At 40.0% G+C, this 16,080-nt stretch overlaps 1 protein-coding gene across 2 annotated transcripts in view; it reads right to left on the bottom strand.

Moving 5' to 3' along the window:
• Positions 1–16,080, bottom strand: part of NEDD9 (neural precursor cell expressed, developmentally down-regulated 9) — a 67,624-nt gene that overhangs the window by 11,765 nt on the left and 39,779 nt on the right. The gene's annotated exons all lie outside the window — the stretch shown is intronic.

The following is a 16,080-nucleotide window of genomic DNA, read 5'->3' on the forward strand; positions in this document are numbered from 1 at the left end:
ACCCAACTAGGATATATAGTTTAGCGCAATCGTTTGTGTGAAATTACATCACTCTGTTTACTTACTTTCTCTATTCAATCTGTACACAAGCAATTAGCTGGCCAAACAAATTCAACATAGCTGACAGACTGATCTCAGGCAGTCATGGGAAACTGAGGTATCTAAGACAGGAGACCAGGCCTAAAGTCTTTGAGGAAGAGGAGTGAATTCCAGTGACTCCAGGAGTGCCTTAGGTGCTAGATTAGACTATCCCAATTGAATTTCTTCCAGAATATTGGGATTATAGTGGTACAATTTCCAATTAGTGTTTTGGCTATGCTGGCTATGAATTCTGGATTAGTCCTCCTAGTGCAGCTGGAGAAAATAAGGTCGGGAAAGCTACTCTAGATGTTTAAAAGTGCATGTACAAGAAAACAATGTCCCAAGAATAAAGCACTTGTTAAGGAAACAGGTAATATATGGGAGCATTCATTAGATGAGTTACAGCATCCTACGACAGCTATGGCAAATATAAACGTACCTATGATTTATGACAGACCTAATTTTAAACCGGTGTTTCCCAATTTTGGCGGCTGTTAAATTATGTGGACTTCAACTGCCAGAAATTCCCAGCCAGCATTCTGGAGAGCTATTTAACAATGTGAGGTTGAGGAACACTTTACTAAGCCATTAAATCAGCACCCCCTTTTTCACAAGTGAAATATTCTAGTGAATCTTGGGACCAGCCTGAATTTGGGATGGCAACTGGGACAGAAGCAGGAACAGCAAGTTGGCATTTGTACGACACACTTGTTCTGGATTATTTCTGGATCAAGTGTCCTGTGCAAACCCAGAACCCTGGTTAATTCAGGGCCTAATCCCTTGGATCAAGCATCTTCCCCCAGTCTGGCCATGTGCTGTGAATCACATGGCCAGATTGGGGGAAGTTACAGGAATTGGGCATGGCTAGTCTAGTGAAGAGAAGGACCAGGGGAGACACGATAGAAGTCTTCCAATATTTGAGGGGCTGCCACAGAGAGGAAGGGGGTCAAGCTATTTTCTAAAGCTCCAGTAGGCCAGACAAGGAATAATGGATGGAAACTGAACAAGGAGAGATTTAACCTGGAAATAAGGAGAAACTTTCTGACAGTGAGATCAACCAACCAATGCAACAGCTTGCTCTCAGAAGTTGTGGGAGCGCCATTTCAAGAAGAGATTGGACTCCCATCTGTCAGAAATGGTGTAGGGTCTCCTGCTTGGGCAGGGGTTGGACTAGATGACCTACAAGGTCCCTTCCAACTCTGATTATCTGTTCTCTGAATTCAGGAAGTGAATCCTTTCTGACTCTGCCCTGCCCTGCCCTGCCTGTCACTCTTCCAAAGAAATGAAACAAAGATACACAAAGGCTGAAAACATAAAGTACTTCATTGTAAAACTCGGTACCTAGTCTTTATAGCCAAAGAACATGCCTGCTTAGAATTGGTTGACTGCAGCACATTCTTTTTTATCTGGATTTCTTTGTGTAAGAGCAGAGGTGACACAATGGTTAGAATGCAGTATTGCAGGCTAATTCTGCTGACTGCCAGCAGTTCAATCCTCAAGGTTGACTCATCCTTCCAAGGTCGGTAAAATGAGGACCCAAATTGATGGGGGAAATATGCTGACTTTGTAAACTACTTAGAGAGAGCTATGAAACACTATGAAATGGTACGTTAAGTCTAAACGCTATTGCTATTAGTGATGTAAGGACCCCTTGCCAGTTTGAGATAAAATACAGGCAGAGCTGGAGGAAGTGGGAAAGAACTTTTTATTGCTCCAAAACAACTTTTGGCCAATTAGACTGATTATGAGCTGCCAAATTCATCAGAAAGTGGACTATGATTGGATTGTGGCTACCCAAGGTTGGTGTGTTGTGAGAATCAATTGTCTCCATTTGGAGAACTGTATGCTTACATGTCCAAGGAACTGTAGGCCCATTACAAAATTACAATTTCATGGATCCCCCCCCCACCCCCAAGATCACTGCAATTCGTGTGAGTCTGTATTGGATCATAACGAATGGCTCTGTTTGAACATTATTTTTCTTATGGTTAGCTCGATCACAGTAGGCTCAATTAGCTTAACTGCCATATTGTTCACGTGGCACATTGCATTATCAGCTATGATCACAGATTAAATTCAGTTGACATACTAAACTGAAATGTGGTTAATTTGAACTCAAAGCCAGTGTGATTACAATTTGGATTGATCTACCCCACATCGCCCTCCCACAATTGCAAGTAGAAGGTGAAGGTTAGGCTTAAATGTAGGAGTAGAAAACAGAAAAATGGATTAGAAATATGATCAAATCCTTCTGCCTTTTCTGCCAAAATCCCAATCTGGAAAGGCATGTCAAATTTGCAATACATTTCTAAAAAGCTAATGATGCAATTGGTAATTGTTTTACCTCTGTTTTAAATATTCTAAGAAATCAACCTCATAGTTTCATACTAATCTTGGGTAACAAATGAAGGCTTTATATCAAAATTGTCAATGAAGGGCAACTTTTTACTTTTGTTTGCCTTAAAAAATTATAAAGCCCTCTATAAATAGTGTTTATAGAATAAACTGATACTTCATAAACAATAAACATTATATACTGCACAATGAATTCAAAGACAAAACTAACATATGTCTGAAAATGGATAGTTAATCAATGAGCTGCTTATTTTCACAAAAGAGGATCAGGGAGGAATTGCTTTGATTTCCTCAAATAAGAGGAAAAAAACCAGTAGATTTAATGTATGAATTTAGGGAAAATGTAAGTAGAATTTATTCATAAACCTATTTTTAGTGTGCAGTCACAGTAAACCAGTTCACACAAATCAAAAGTAGTTTAGTCTAATTGACATAAAAATTTATGCCAATAAAGATTGTTGGAAAATAATTATAACTGAATCATGCTTTGCTGTTAGTTCACTAATTTTATTTTATCATAAATGGTTATATCTGAATCTACCATATCAGAGAAACTAACCAAATAATTATTTAATCAACATTTTTAAAATGTAATAATAGATTATGGTTTGGTGTGAAAATAAGCATGATGATTTTTCTGAATTATTATATTAAATATTATGGCTTCCCCCTTGAGATAGATAGGATGGTTTGGCTAACCATTTTTCAATAAATCTGGTTTTATATTTGAATGATTCAGGTAACAAGAATATATCTTTTAGTGGTTTAAACTAATTCTCCATCCAGCTTTTCAGTGCTTCTGGAAAAAGTCTTCACCATCACCAAATGTATGGTCCTTTCAACTAGCAACATCAGGGATTAAATTTTTTGCAAAACGTCTGTGTGCAAAAAAAAAAAAATGCATTCAATTAACTGAAGTTTGGGTAATTCAAATTTGTTCAACCTGTTTCCCAAAAATCCACAGGAGTAGGTGCAAAAACGGACTTCAGAAATCTGAGGGAAAAGCACTTAATAAACCTAACAAGCAGGCAAGATGGAAATTGTCATTAGAAGTATCAACTTGTTTTCTAGCTCCGTATATTTTCCAAAACAGATGTCTATCCTTGGGGCAATAGGCACTACTATAAAAGTAGATGCTTTTCTTTGTCATAACCTGATTTAGAAACACAGGTAGCAAGAATGCTGACTTTTCTAAGAAAGGAAGTTTTGTTTTAGATTAGGATCTTCATCTGACTTGAATATTTTAGCACTTTAGAAAATAGTTTCTATCCTGCTATTCAAGTGCTAGAAGCAAAGCGCTTGACATAAAACTTGCAAGATTTCTTCCCTGGCCTAAGTTCACACAGACACAACAAAATTGGAGTCTAAATGAAAGTGACAGGGGTAGTTCTGTAAACTGTTTATACATAAATGAATATCATCAGATCCTTATTTTTCATTGAAATGCAGAAAACAAGGCTGCCTGCTAGAAATGATGAAATTTCATCTCAAGGGCTTCACTTGAAGTGCTTAGCTGCATGCAATCATTTGATTGGTGCATCAACTTAGTCAACCAATCACATACTGTGAATATGTATTTTATGTATGCCTTTATAACCCTACAAATGTGTTAATGTATACAACCACACAGGAAACACAAATACCTCAAGCTGTTTCCGTTTCTTTCACTCCTTTGAGCATACAGGCAGTTTTGGAGTCAGTCTATTCTTAAGACTGATGTGCAAAATAACACAAGTTAGTCCTCAACTTACGACTGCACGTTGAATGATGGTTTGGAATTATGGCAGCCATTGCAAAATGTTGCAGGTGAATGTGATCACAATGCGATCACAATCTGGGTGTTTGGCAACCCAGTTGTTCACACTTACGACTGGTTGCCAAACGCTCTGTGATCAGGCAATCACCCCCTGCAATCTTCTCTGCCATCTTCCCCAGAAACTGGCAAGGAAGGTTGCAAGCTGTTGCTTCTTGCTAACAGGGTTTCCTCTCGCCTCAAGGGATGGCTACGAAGAACGGCCTCCTGAGGGAGATGAAGTCCTGAGGCAGGATGCGGAAACAGAGTTCAAATCCTAAAGTTCCCCTCTTTATATGGAGAGGAGCAGAACTCACTTGGTAGGCCGTCCTTTTAGCCAGCCCTCAGTCACAAGAAGGAGCCAAACATTCGAACAGAGTGGAGAAGGCGCACAAAAACTCAAGAAGTATGGGGTCAGAAGAGAGAGGGAGGCCCTGGGAGGCCTAATACAGGTTGCACGTGAGTTTCTCTTTGCTCGGGGGCTGAAATCCTGCTTAGATTATGGCAATGAGGATTTTCAGTTCCTGAGTGGAGTCTCACCTCAGTCCTGAGGCACTGTGTGCTCCTTACTTGGGACCATCCACTTAACAACTCCTGAGACAGCTTAATGACTGCAACTGGGAACATTGGGATTGCTGTTGTCTTCCTTAATGAACACTTTCCACAACCTGGGAGATTCTGGCCCCAATTGTGCTTTTACGTCAAGGGTTACCTGTATCCCTAAGTGACAAGCTATCCGACCTACTAATTCATAAAAACAAAACACTGCTCTGGAACTAGAGCCTTTCTGTGCTAAAGAGAGAGAGAGAGAGAGAGAGAGAGAGAGAGAGAGGGAGGGAGGGAGAGAGACAGAGAGAAACAAACTCTGGTCTTACAGAGACTCTTTGTTTGCAGCTATTTTTATATAACCAACAAGTTCCTGTGCTGTTACAAACTATCCTTTGTGGGTAAGAGATAATTTAAAACAAAAGCTTCATCTCAGGGTAGCCTTACATGTTAATCTTTGAGCTAATTCAAGTTTTAGTGTTCAGCTGCACAAGCCATAAAGAAAAATTCTCAAGTCATGGCAGTTTTGAAATCTGCTACTCTGAATCCTAGCCAAGGACACTTGTATCATATGCATTTTTGGATATGATTATTTTTTTAGGAATAATATAATGAAAATACACACCGTTTGCAAATAGGGATATTCTTTCTTCCTTGTATCAAGGCTTGCTGTTCACTCTAAGGAGGGCTTCTGGGAGTTAGCCCAAATCTGGGTGAACATCTAATCCAGGGGTCCCCAAACTTGGCAACTGTAAGACTTGTGGACTTCAACTCCCAGAATTCTCTGGCTGGAGAATTCTGGGAATTGAAGTCCACAAGTCTTACAGTTGCCAAGTTTGGGGACCTCTGATCTAATCTTTTCAAATACTCAAATCACCTGTTCTGAGAGGCTGTATCACCATAGAGTTAAGAGTTGTGAATACTTATTAGGAGACTGTTAGTTTGGCTGCTATAATTATTTGTCACTTAAATAAAACAATTGAAAATGATTTTTAAAAAATCGAGTGTTGATTCATTGATCCAGCTTCTCTCTTGGGCCTGAAATTATGGGCTGATAGTGCATCACTAGCAAAAAGTCATCCAGGTGGTTTTCATGCCTAAGGCAAGATTAGAACTCACAGTTTCCTGGTTTCTAGCCTGGTGCCTTAACTACTACAGTAAACTGTCTCTCTCCAGTTACTGCCACGACTGGTTTTGCAATTCCACAGGAAGAGGAACTGCATCTTCAATCTCAAAGCAAGTTTAAAATCAATAATCAACAACTTCTATGCTGTCTGGCACATAATTTTTAGCAAAACCCTACTGCAAAATGATCTTCAGTCTTATTTTTAGAAGCACATGAAACTAGTCTACTTGGAATTTTAAATTGTCCTTATAAATCAACTTGATACCCTCCAGATCTATAAAATAAATTTCTTCCAAAAATACAGGACTCATTAATACAAGTCAAGTTTTTCATGAAGTATAGTGTTTGCAGTTCTTTTGTTTGTTTGTTTCTTAATTCCTATGAATTGGAGTTAAATATTTTCTCACCAAATATTAGCATCTTTAATGAGTTATAATGACTGCCTTTTTGTCCTTTTTCATATAATTTATAAAAGGGTGTATCCAGAGAATTGGAGCTTTCTATCTCCCATGCCTTTGGGTTGCAGTATAAGATGCACCTTTGACAAATTCTGTTGTTTGGGCTCTTTTGTGGGTTTATTTTCACTGCAACCCTGAGTTCTGAAGGAGCTGGCAGATACGGTCTCACTACCACTGAATGAAGCTCTTTCAGAGCTTCTGGAGCATAGGGGAACTGCCAGAAGACTGGAAAAGAGCTGGTGTGGATCCAATCTTTATAAACAGGGGGGGAGGGAACGGATTCAGGAAACCACAGGCTGGTCAGCTTGACGTCAATACCTGGAAAAGGTCATCAAGCGAACAGTTTGTGAGCACCTAGAAATGAACAAGGTAATCCCTTGAAGTTGGGTTTGTTAAGAACAGGCCACACCAAATATGACTGACCTCGACTCATAAGCGTAAGGTGGAGCCTGCCCGTTACATTCGCAAGTCATGATGGTCATTAAGCAAGGTGACAAGCTACCTCGAGAGTATGGGAGGCATCGGTTAGGGTTAGGCACCCTGTGTTTCATTTCCCACCCTCTGGGGACCCTGCAGATATTTGGCCTGCTTCCCCCCACCCACCCCCACACACATACTGGGTCTCTGCAGGCTTTGGGCTATCACTCCCTCTCAACCCTAGGAACCAGGGAATGACAAACTACTTCTGATAACCTGCCAAGAAAATTGTAGGCAATCACCAGGAGTCAGGTTTGATTTGAAGATGTGGACGACTCTCCCAGAGGTTTAATCAAAACTGATGTGGTCAACCTTTGTCCAATAATCCTAGAGTAAAAGGGATTGACTTTTATCCCATATTCATTAAGGGTTGCATCTAAAGCTATAAGCCACCAGAAAGAAAATGCTTATATAACAGAATATACAGAGCAGGACAGGGGCTTCCTGACGGCTTAGATGGAGCCTCTGTCCTACTTAAATATATGGAGCTTCTGTCCTGCTCTATATATTCATACATCTTGCCTAGGAACAGCAAGTATAGCAATAGCACTTAGACTTATATGCTGCTTTATAGTGCTTTACAGGCCTCTCTAAGCGATTTTACAGAGTCAAGGTCTTGCCCAGAACAATCTGATCCTCATTTTACTGACCTTGGAAGGATGGAAGGCTGAGTAACTCTGAGCCGGTGAGAATCGAACTGCTCGCAGCCAGCAGTCAGCAGAAGTAGCCTGCAGTACTGCATTCTAACCACTCCGCCACCATGGGGTTTTGTTTTATATTTCTGGCAAACACCTTATTCAGTGAGAAAAAAAGCCCCAAAATGCAGTGTGCCTCTGAGAATGACTGGTTCAAAGCACTTTGAAGTCCTTCAAAGCGCAGCACCAAGACCAGGCAAAGCTTCGCCAGAATTGTATCTGTTTATCTGGTCATTTACAAAAGCTCTTCTGAGAATAGTTAAGAAACATAGGAGCTCCCTGACATAAATACTGCATGGCCCCTTCTACAAATGACTGGGGTAGCCTGCAAGCACAGTGGCAATGAAATTTCACCCCAGAAATTTACTGGAATTTTACAGCTTGTTTTATAAGTTGTTCTTATGTTTGCACTTCACAATCCTTTGTAAATAAGTAAATCAGGCTGCCAATCAAAAGATATTCTGGAACTACTTCATCATTCATAGATCCAGATTTGCTGCATTAAGAGGAAAATCTCTTAAAATATGGTTTTGCCAACAGGCCTGGGAATCCCAGGGAAATAGGGACTCTGAAAAATGGCTGCTAGACCTTGAATGCACTCTCCCATATTTTTGTTTATTTTTATGTTTTAATTGTCTTCAATGTTTAATTAATACTTTGTTTTAATTATCTCATTGTATTCATATTTGGTTATACAAATCAGATACACAGGCAGACAAGGCTGGTGGATTCTCCTATTCTTTCCAAGACCAAAAAATCAATTATTTTTCTCTACTGCATTTCAGGCCCACTTAATTCTCAGGTCCTATTTTTGTTCTTAGGTTTCTGTAGTGTATCCTCCATCACTAATCCTTAGGGAGACTTTTAAATAAAAAATCGTCAACAGTGAATCAAGCAAAATAAAGCAAAAGTAAAAAAAAAAAAAGACTTGGCAAAAGTAGATTAAAAGGCTTGGAAGAAGCTGGGTTGGTTGGTTAAGCAAATAGTTGTGGATTCCTCCCATGCTTGTGGCCCTCTTGGGGGCCTGAAAAATGCAAGCATGGGAAGAATCCATGTTGGTTACTCAACGTACATTTTTCCCCCTACCAGATATTGCCGGGAGAGTGTGGATTCCAGCCTTGTGGAAAAAAAGCTTTGGAAATATATGAAGTGGTCATGAGCTTGAACTAGAATTTCAATGCCTCTCTGGACCTGGGTTGTAGCTGGGCACAGCTGACATGAGGACGGGACTGGCACATAACCTCACTTTTTGCCTATTGTCTATCATTTATGGTTCTACCCTCTCTCTCTAAAGTCTTCCAGTGAGCTATACATTTAAAGAAGCGGAAGATCCACAGAATCATTTTGTAATGTAGCATTTAAAATAATGAACTCCCAGAAGAAAGAAACAGAGGCAGACACCACCACCACCCACCTTCTCTCCCTAGCTGTCTCTTTGCCCTCCCTGCTTTTTGACTTTCTGTTATGCAGGAATCTGTTTCCTGACAAACGTCAAGGAACTGAAGGTTTTCATTTCTTCCCTTCTCTTTCCGAATGCCTGTGGTCATCTGGTTCTTAAAAATTGTGCATTTCAGACCAGATTTTTTAAAAAACTTGTTTATGCATTAACAAAACCAGATGGTGTACCCACAACTCCTTTTCCTCTTCTGATATCGCTGACAATTGCCAAACGCTATGATCATTTCTTCTGGGCAAAACAACCGGTAAGTGTTCTTTTGATTCTGCTGAAGCAAATAGCGTACATGTGTCAGTCCTACAGCATATAGGAATGCATTAAAAAGAAGAAGAAAGCTGGTTGTCTATCAGTTGTTCCTTCTCCAAAAGTGGTGACTGGGGCTTTTCTGGTGCCAGCTGTGTGTTCTGTTAGCAAGAGAAATGCTGACGGTACATGTACTGTGTCAGGCATCCAACTTTGTGGTTCATTAAATCCTTTTTCCTTACCCAAGGAAAAGTGAGAGGAATTCTTCCTTTTTTGTTGCCTAATATAGAAGAACCAAAGAGCACTGGAGAAATGTCTTGCGAGATTGGACTTATGGTTTAGCTAATCCAATGTTCTTTCAACATAGCTAAGAATCAGTTTCATGGAAAAAATTAGACAAAATGGAGAAATGGACCCATTCTTATTTCAGAATGTTCTTGGTTAGATTTTTATTTCTTAATGGAATTCCAATGGAATTATTATTGTGGCGTCAGACAAAAAGCAGCACAAATGCAGAAGAGAAGAACAAATATATCCCTATTAAGTTAAGTCTCTGATACGGATCTACTAGCATTCAATTTGTGCATATCATGGAAAATCACTGGCAATGAGAATGTGTAGCTAGTACAGCATCCTGAACATGCTTTCAACTTTAAAATAGGGTTGTGCAATGTTTCAGATTCAATTTGAAAAAGCACCAAATGTATTGGTGGCTCGTTATAGCTGCTGCAACTTATATATTTTTGCAACAGCCATGCAATCCTGGAAGCAGATGCAACTGCTGCAGCGAACTGCAGACAGATGCTACATTCGCATTCTTGCACGGTCCAAAGCATTTCTTCCAAATCAAATCCAAAGAGATGCGCAACCCCACTTTAAACAGCAACTTAACAACTCGAACAAAACATACGCAAAATTCATCAGTCCAGGAACGGATCTTCTGGAGAACTCTAGAATTTTCTACCTTCCTTTGGATCATGCCATGAGAGGGAGAAAATTGTCCCAAACTAAATTGTCCAAACCCATTTAAGAAGTTCTGGACCTAATGTTCTGGATGAATCAGGGCCACTTGATTCAGGTTTTAATTCTTCAAACCTGTTGCAGATTGGAAGATTTACTTCTACCCTAGAGATTGCTGAACTCCCTCCCTTTCCACGGAATAGTGTAATACTGGCGGAAATGGACAGCTTTGGATCACTTAATTTTGCAATCCCTAAATTAAACATAGTCACAAAGAACCCCGGGTTTATTTTGCAGGTTAATTACTATTGCTTCAGATCAATGGCATAATTTCTCCAAACCATGAGGCAGAAGCTACACTATAACTGCACTGCCCATCTTACAAAACGTTTAACTGTGTTTTTAAAAAAAATAAAAGCTCCGAATCCCACAGGATCCCCATACAATTCTTCCCACTAACGGAGAAAAGGAAAATATAGCTCCACCCACTTCGCTTGAACTCCCCAAAGTGCGGCCTAGCCATCAAGAAAGTTATCCAGCCTTGGACTGAAGGACTGTTACAGCAGAGTTGCAATAAAACAGTGATAACAAAACAAAAGCTAGATCAAGAAACAATACAGTAATAAATCATCACCATGTTAACGGTTTCAGCTCTTCTGCTGATATTGTGGGTAAGGGGCAGGAATGGACTACAAAGCTCGTTCTCCAGAGTTTATAGCTGCAGTGAACTTTGAACAGGGTTAGAGTTCCCTTATTCTTTTAATCATTACAGAATACTATCTAAGTGTGTGATAGCTGTGCAGAGTTGTAGAAGTGGGCAAGTCCAAACAAGGTGGTGCATTTGGCAAGATTAGTTATTTATTCAGACCTCTTTCATGTGTCTCCTAAGAGCCTGAAAAGCACCATGGCAACCTTCGACTGCATTCTCTTGCTGATGGAAGGAATTACATTTAGCAAGCCAAAAGATTCCCCTTCTTTTGAAGTTCTCCCCCGTTCTCCATATCTCATCTAAAGAGCCGGGGAGTCCTCAAAGAAAGATTGTGAAGGCTCAGAGAGAACTGCAGAAAGTAGGAAAAAAAATAATAATAGAAACGCTCAATAGCATAACATAGGAGTAACCTACATCCTCCTTATCGCACTTTTAGTTTCTCGAATCATGTACAGTGATAATACAGGTGTTTTGACTGACATGCTCAGTCCAACTGCAGCAGAAACTGTACCAGACCTTGGGAGATAAACATAGGACATGAGATGGCTCTTATCATCTCTCTAAGCCCACAAATCTTTTTTAAGCCCAAGAGCTGAAGAAGCTTCTTGGATAAGAAGCGAAAGGTCTTCAAAGAAAAACAAGAAAGTCCATTTGCCTCTTGAAAAAGTTCCTTTGGGTCTTTATGCCCAACAATCCCATATTATAATATAATAAAATACACTGCTCAAAAAAATAAAGGAAACACAAAAATAAGACATCCTAAAGCTGAATGAATGAAATATTCTTATTAAATACTTTGTTCATTACATAGTTGAATGTGCTGACAACAAAATCACACAAAAATTATCAATGGAAATCAAATTTAGCAGCCCATGGAGGTCTGGATTTGGAATTACACTCAAAATTAAAGGGGAAAAAAACACCACAGGCTGATCCAACTTTGATGTAAAGTCCTTAAAACAAGTCAAAATGAGGCCCAGTAGTATATGTGGCCTCCACGTGCCTGTATGACCTCCCTACAACACCTGGACATGCTCCTGATGAGGTGGCGGATGGTCTCCTGAGGGATCTTCTCCCACACCTGGACTAAAGCATCCCCCAACTCCTGGACAGTCTGTGGTGCAACATGGCATTTGTGGATGGAGCGAGACATGATGTCCCAGATGTGCTCAATTGCATTCAGGTCTGGGGAATGGGTGGGCCAGTCCATAGCATCAATGCCTTCATCTTGCAGAAACTGCTGACACACTCCAGCCACGAGGTCTAGCTTTGTCTTGCGTTAGGAGGAACCCAGGGCCAACCGCACCAGCATATGGTCTCACAAGGGGTCTGAGGATCTCATCTCGGCACCTAATGGCAGTCAGGCTACCTCTGGCGAGCACATGGAGGGCTGTGCGGCCCCCTAAAGAAATGCCACCCCACACCATTACTGACCCACTGCCAAACTGGTCATGCTGGAGGATGTTGCAGGCAGCAGAATGTTCTCCACGGCGTCTCCAGACCTTGTCACATCTGTCACATGTGCTCAGTGTGAACCTGCTTTCATCTGTGAAGCGCACCGGGTGCCAGTGGCGAATTTGCCATTCTTGGTGTTCTCTGGCAAATGCCAAACATCCTGCACGGTGTTGGGCTGTAAGCACAACCCCCACCTGTGGATGTTGGGCCCTCATACCACCCTCATGGAGTCTGTTTCTGACCATTTGAGCACATTTGTGGCCACTGGAGGTCATTTTGCAGGGCTCTGGCAGTGCTCCTCCTGTCCCTCCTTGCACAAAGGCGGAGGTAGTGGTCCTGATGCTGGGTTGTTGCCCTCCTATGGCCTCCTCCATGTCTCCTGATGTACTGGCCTCTCTCCTGGTAATGCCTCCATGCTCTGGACACTATGCTGACAGACACAGCAAACCTTCTTGCCACAGCTCGCACTGATGTGCCATCCTGGATGAGCTGCACTACCTGAGCCACTTGTGTGGGTTGTAGACTCCGTCTCATGCTACCACTAGAGTGAAAGCACTGCCAGCATTCAAAAGTGACCAAACAATCAGCCAGAAAGCATAGGAACTGAGAAGTGGTCTGTGGTCACCACCTGCAGAACCACTCCTTTATTGGGGATGTCTTGCTAACTGCCTATGCTTTCCACCTGTTGTCTATTCCATTTGCACAACAGCATGCGAAATTGATTGTCAATCAGTGTTGTTACCTACGTGGACAGTTTGATTTCACAGAAGTGTGATTGACTTGGAGTTACATTGTGTTGTTTAAGTATTCCCTTTATTTTTTTGAGCAGTGTATATTGTTTGTTGCACCTGTCTAAGGACTTTCAATAATTAGTTGAATAATTCATTCATGAATGAATAGTTCAATCAGAAGGAAATACTTGATAAATAAATTTTGCTTCCTTGTATTCTTTTAACCCTATTCAAGGTCAAATGGAAATGATGATATAACGTGACTCAACAAAGGTCCTTTCTGAAAATACTTCTAAATGTTTTAACAAGAATTGGCATCAGGTTGAAGAGTTTTGGATGAAAGTGCTTTCTTTTATTTCCTGCTATAAGCCAAAGGTCCTGTTATATAGCAGTTTCCAAAAATAGTACACAATATAATCAAAACAAATTGTTCTTAATGAAAGAATCCAATGTTCTCTCCGGCATTCAGAATGTGGTTAACACTGAAACATTCAGCAACTTAAGCTGCATTATAAAACCTAGATTAAAAATCCATTCAATGTTCACTGAACTGGAACAATAGCAAACGTGATGTCATTTGCATACAAAGAGATCATTTTTGATTTTGCAAAATAAACTAATTTACAAACTGCTTTTTCTCCTGCGGAACCTGCGGTTAAATTAGTAAGACAGTTGTTAAGTGACTCTTCCTTGCTGATCGACTTTGCCTGTCAGAAGGTGGCAAAAGGCGATCACATGACCTTGAGACGCAGCAACGGTCATAAAGTTGAGTCAGCCAAGTATCCGAATTTTGATCCTGTGACTGTGGGGATGCTGCAATGGTCATAAGTGTGAACAATGGTTTTAAGTCACTTTTTTTCAGTGCTGTTTTAAATTTGAATGGTCACTAAATGAACTGTTGTAAGTCGAGGACTACCTGTATACATCAACGAGAATCCACATTTTATATAAATTTTACTAAAAAAAATGGTTGATTAACTTTATTGGATGGCTGCCTTTTGCAGCCCTCAGAACTTTACTTTGCAAGGGTCACAGCAAAAAACATCAGGTGAAGTTATCATCAGTTCTGATTCCCAGTTAGCCACTTTAATAACAAGTAAAAAAAACACCCTTTTTAGTACCTCCTTCTATAAAACTTAGTGCAAAAGCCCAAGACTTCCATGAATTTCTTCTAGAGAGAAGGAGAAAAACATGTCGGCCATCTGTTAGGCTAATAGTTTAATGCTGATGGTGCCAACACAGAGTTAATCATCTGAGAAAATGTTCATGCCACTTGTCTGAGCATATGTAGCTGGTAATTATGTATATCTGTTCTTTTAGGCATGCACTGCACATGACTGCAAATAAACTACTTGTTTGTAAAGATGAATACAATTCTGTGGAGCTCTGCAAATAGTTACATTATGAAACAGATGAAGAAATGGAACCACACTGGAATAAAACAGAAACTTCTCTTCCAACCAGCCTTGTCATTAAATGTTCTCCAAGAGCTGGCTGTGGCCAATGGTATGTCTGCCTCATTAGCAGCTGGATCTTGCTCACAAGTACACTCAGCATTGGCCAGATGTGCTGTTAGATCTCAGTTAACTAACTCTGTTTGGATTGTCCTTGAAGCGCTCGGGAAGTGCTGTTAACTAGAATTTTGACAGAAAAAAAGTGCATTTATTCATTTTATTTAGACCCAGGTAGGCAAGTATGGCATCTTTATGTCTATGGAGATTCTCAATCATCCAGGTCAAGGTTGCCCCAAAGGTTCTTTTCAAAAAGCAACTGGACTTTCTTGAGTTTTTTTCCCTTGAAAATGTTTTGCTTCTCATCCAAGAAGCTTCTTCAAGTTCATGCTGGCTCAGGAATTCTGGGAGTTGAAGTCCATAGGTCATAGTTCCCAGCTCCTGATTTAGACTCTGCATTTCCTTCAAGGGCTCAAGAAGGCCCTACTTCCCACTATAGCACACTGTCATTGGCCATGTCATCAGTGAACCTCCAGGGCTGAGAGTGAAGTAGAAGCTGGGTCTCTCTAAGCTGCCAGTTTTACACCTGATCCGGTATTCCATGGTCTGAGGAAAACTCTTCTACTGAAACAGACATATGTTTCTCTAATTGATTAACTTTCTTTTTCTTTCTTTCTTTTTCTTTCTTTCTTTCTTTCTTTCTTTCTTTCTTTCTTTCTTTCTTTCTTTCTTTCTTTCTTTCTTTCTTTCTTTCATCAGTTTTTTTTTAAATAAATAAATAACTCAAGGTAGCAATCGTACAGAACATTCTTTCCTCCTCTTAATTTTCCCATACAACAATAATCCTGTGAGGTAGGCTGGCCTGAGAGAGCGTGACTGGCTCAAAGTCACTTGGCTGGTTTTTCTGCCTAAGGTGGGACGAGAATTCACAGTCTCCCATTTTTTAATCCTGGTGCCTTAATCACTAGGCCCAACTGGCGCTCTTACTGGATTGCTAATAGGGTTTTATTTTATTTTGTTGTTATTCTTTGCTGTTATTTTTAATATGTTCATATTTGTTGTTTCTATTATTTTCATGTATAGCAAGGTGAGTGACTTTTTTGGGAAATAGGAAAAGCAAGGTAAAATGTCTTCTAAAATAAGAAAAAATGGATTGTCTAAATTTCTAAAATATGTAAAAATCTAGATTAAAACCAATGGAGTTTGCATCCAAGTGAGCATATACATATTAAATACATATATTATAAGCTGTAATGGTTTTTCATTTCCCTTTCATAATCAAGATAAAAAGTAATTAATGCTCTCTTGCCAAATTTACTGTGAAAATGAATAAATCCACTCACTCAATCACAAAAGACATATTATACAAATTCTGGTCTGTAATTCAAACTTTCTAGTCACTTTAGTGAATCATTCCTTATTCCTGGTTGATCGAGTCTTCAATTAGTGGTTTTCTGAGAAAGTCTGCCAGCTAAAGAATAACCAAAGACATGGAGGCTAATGGCTGAAATGAATGAGACTGTTCAATAGATATGTGGAGCAAAT

Source organism: Pseudonaja textilis, chromosome 3 (assembly GCF_049901715.1).
Source record: "Pseudonaja textilis isolate UNSWEBS1 chromosome 3, rPseTex1.2, whole genome shotgun sequence".
Taxonomy (NCBI): domain Eukaryota; kingdom Metazoa; phylum Chordata; class Lepidosauria; order Squamata; family Elapidae; genus Pseudonaja; species Pseudonaja textilis.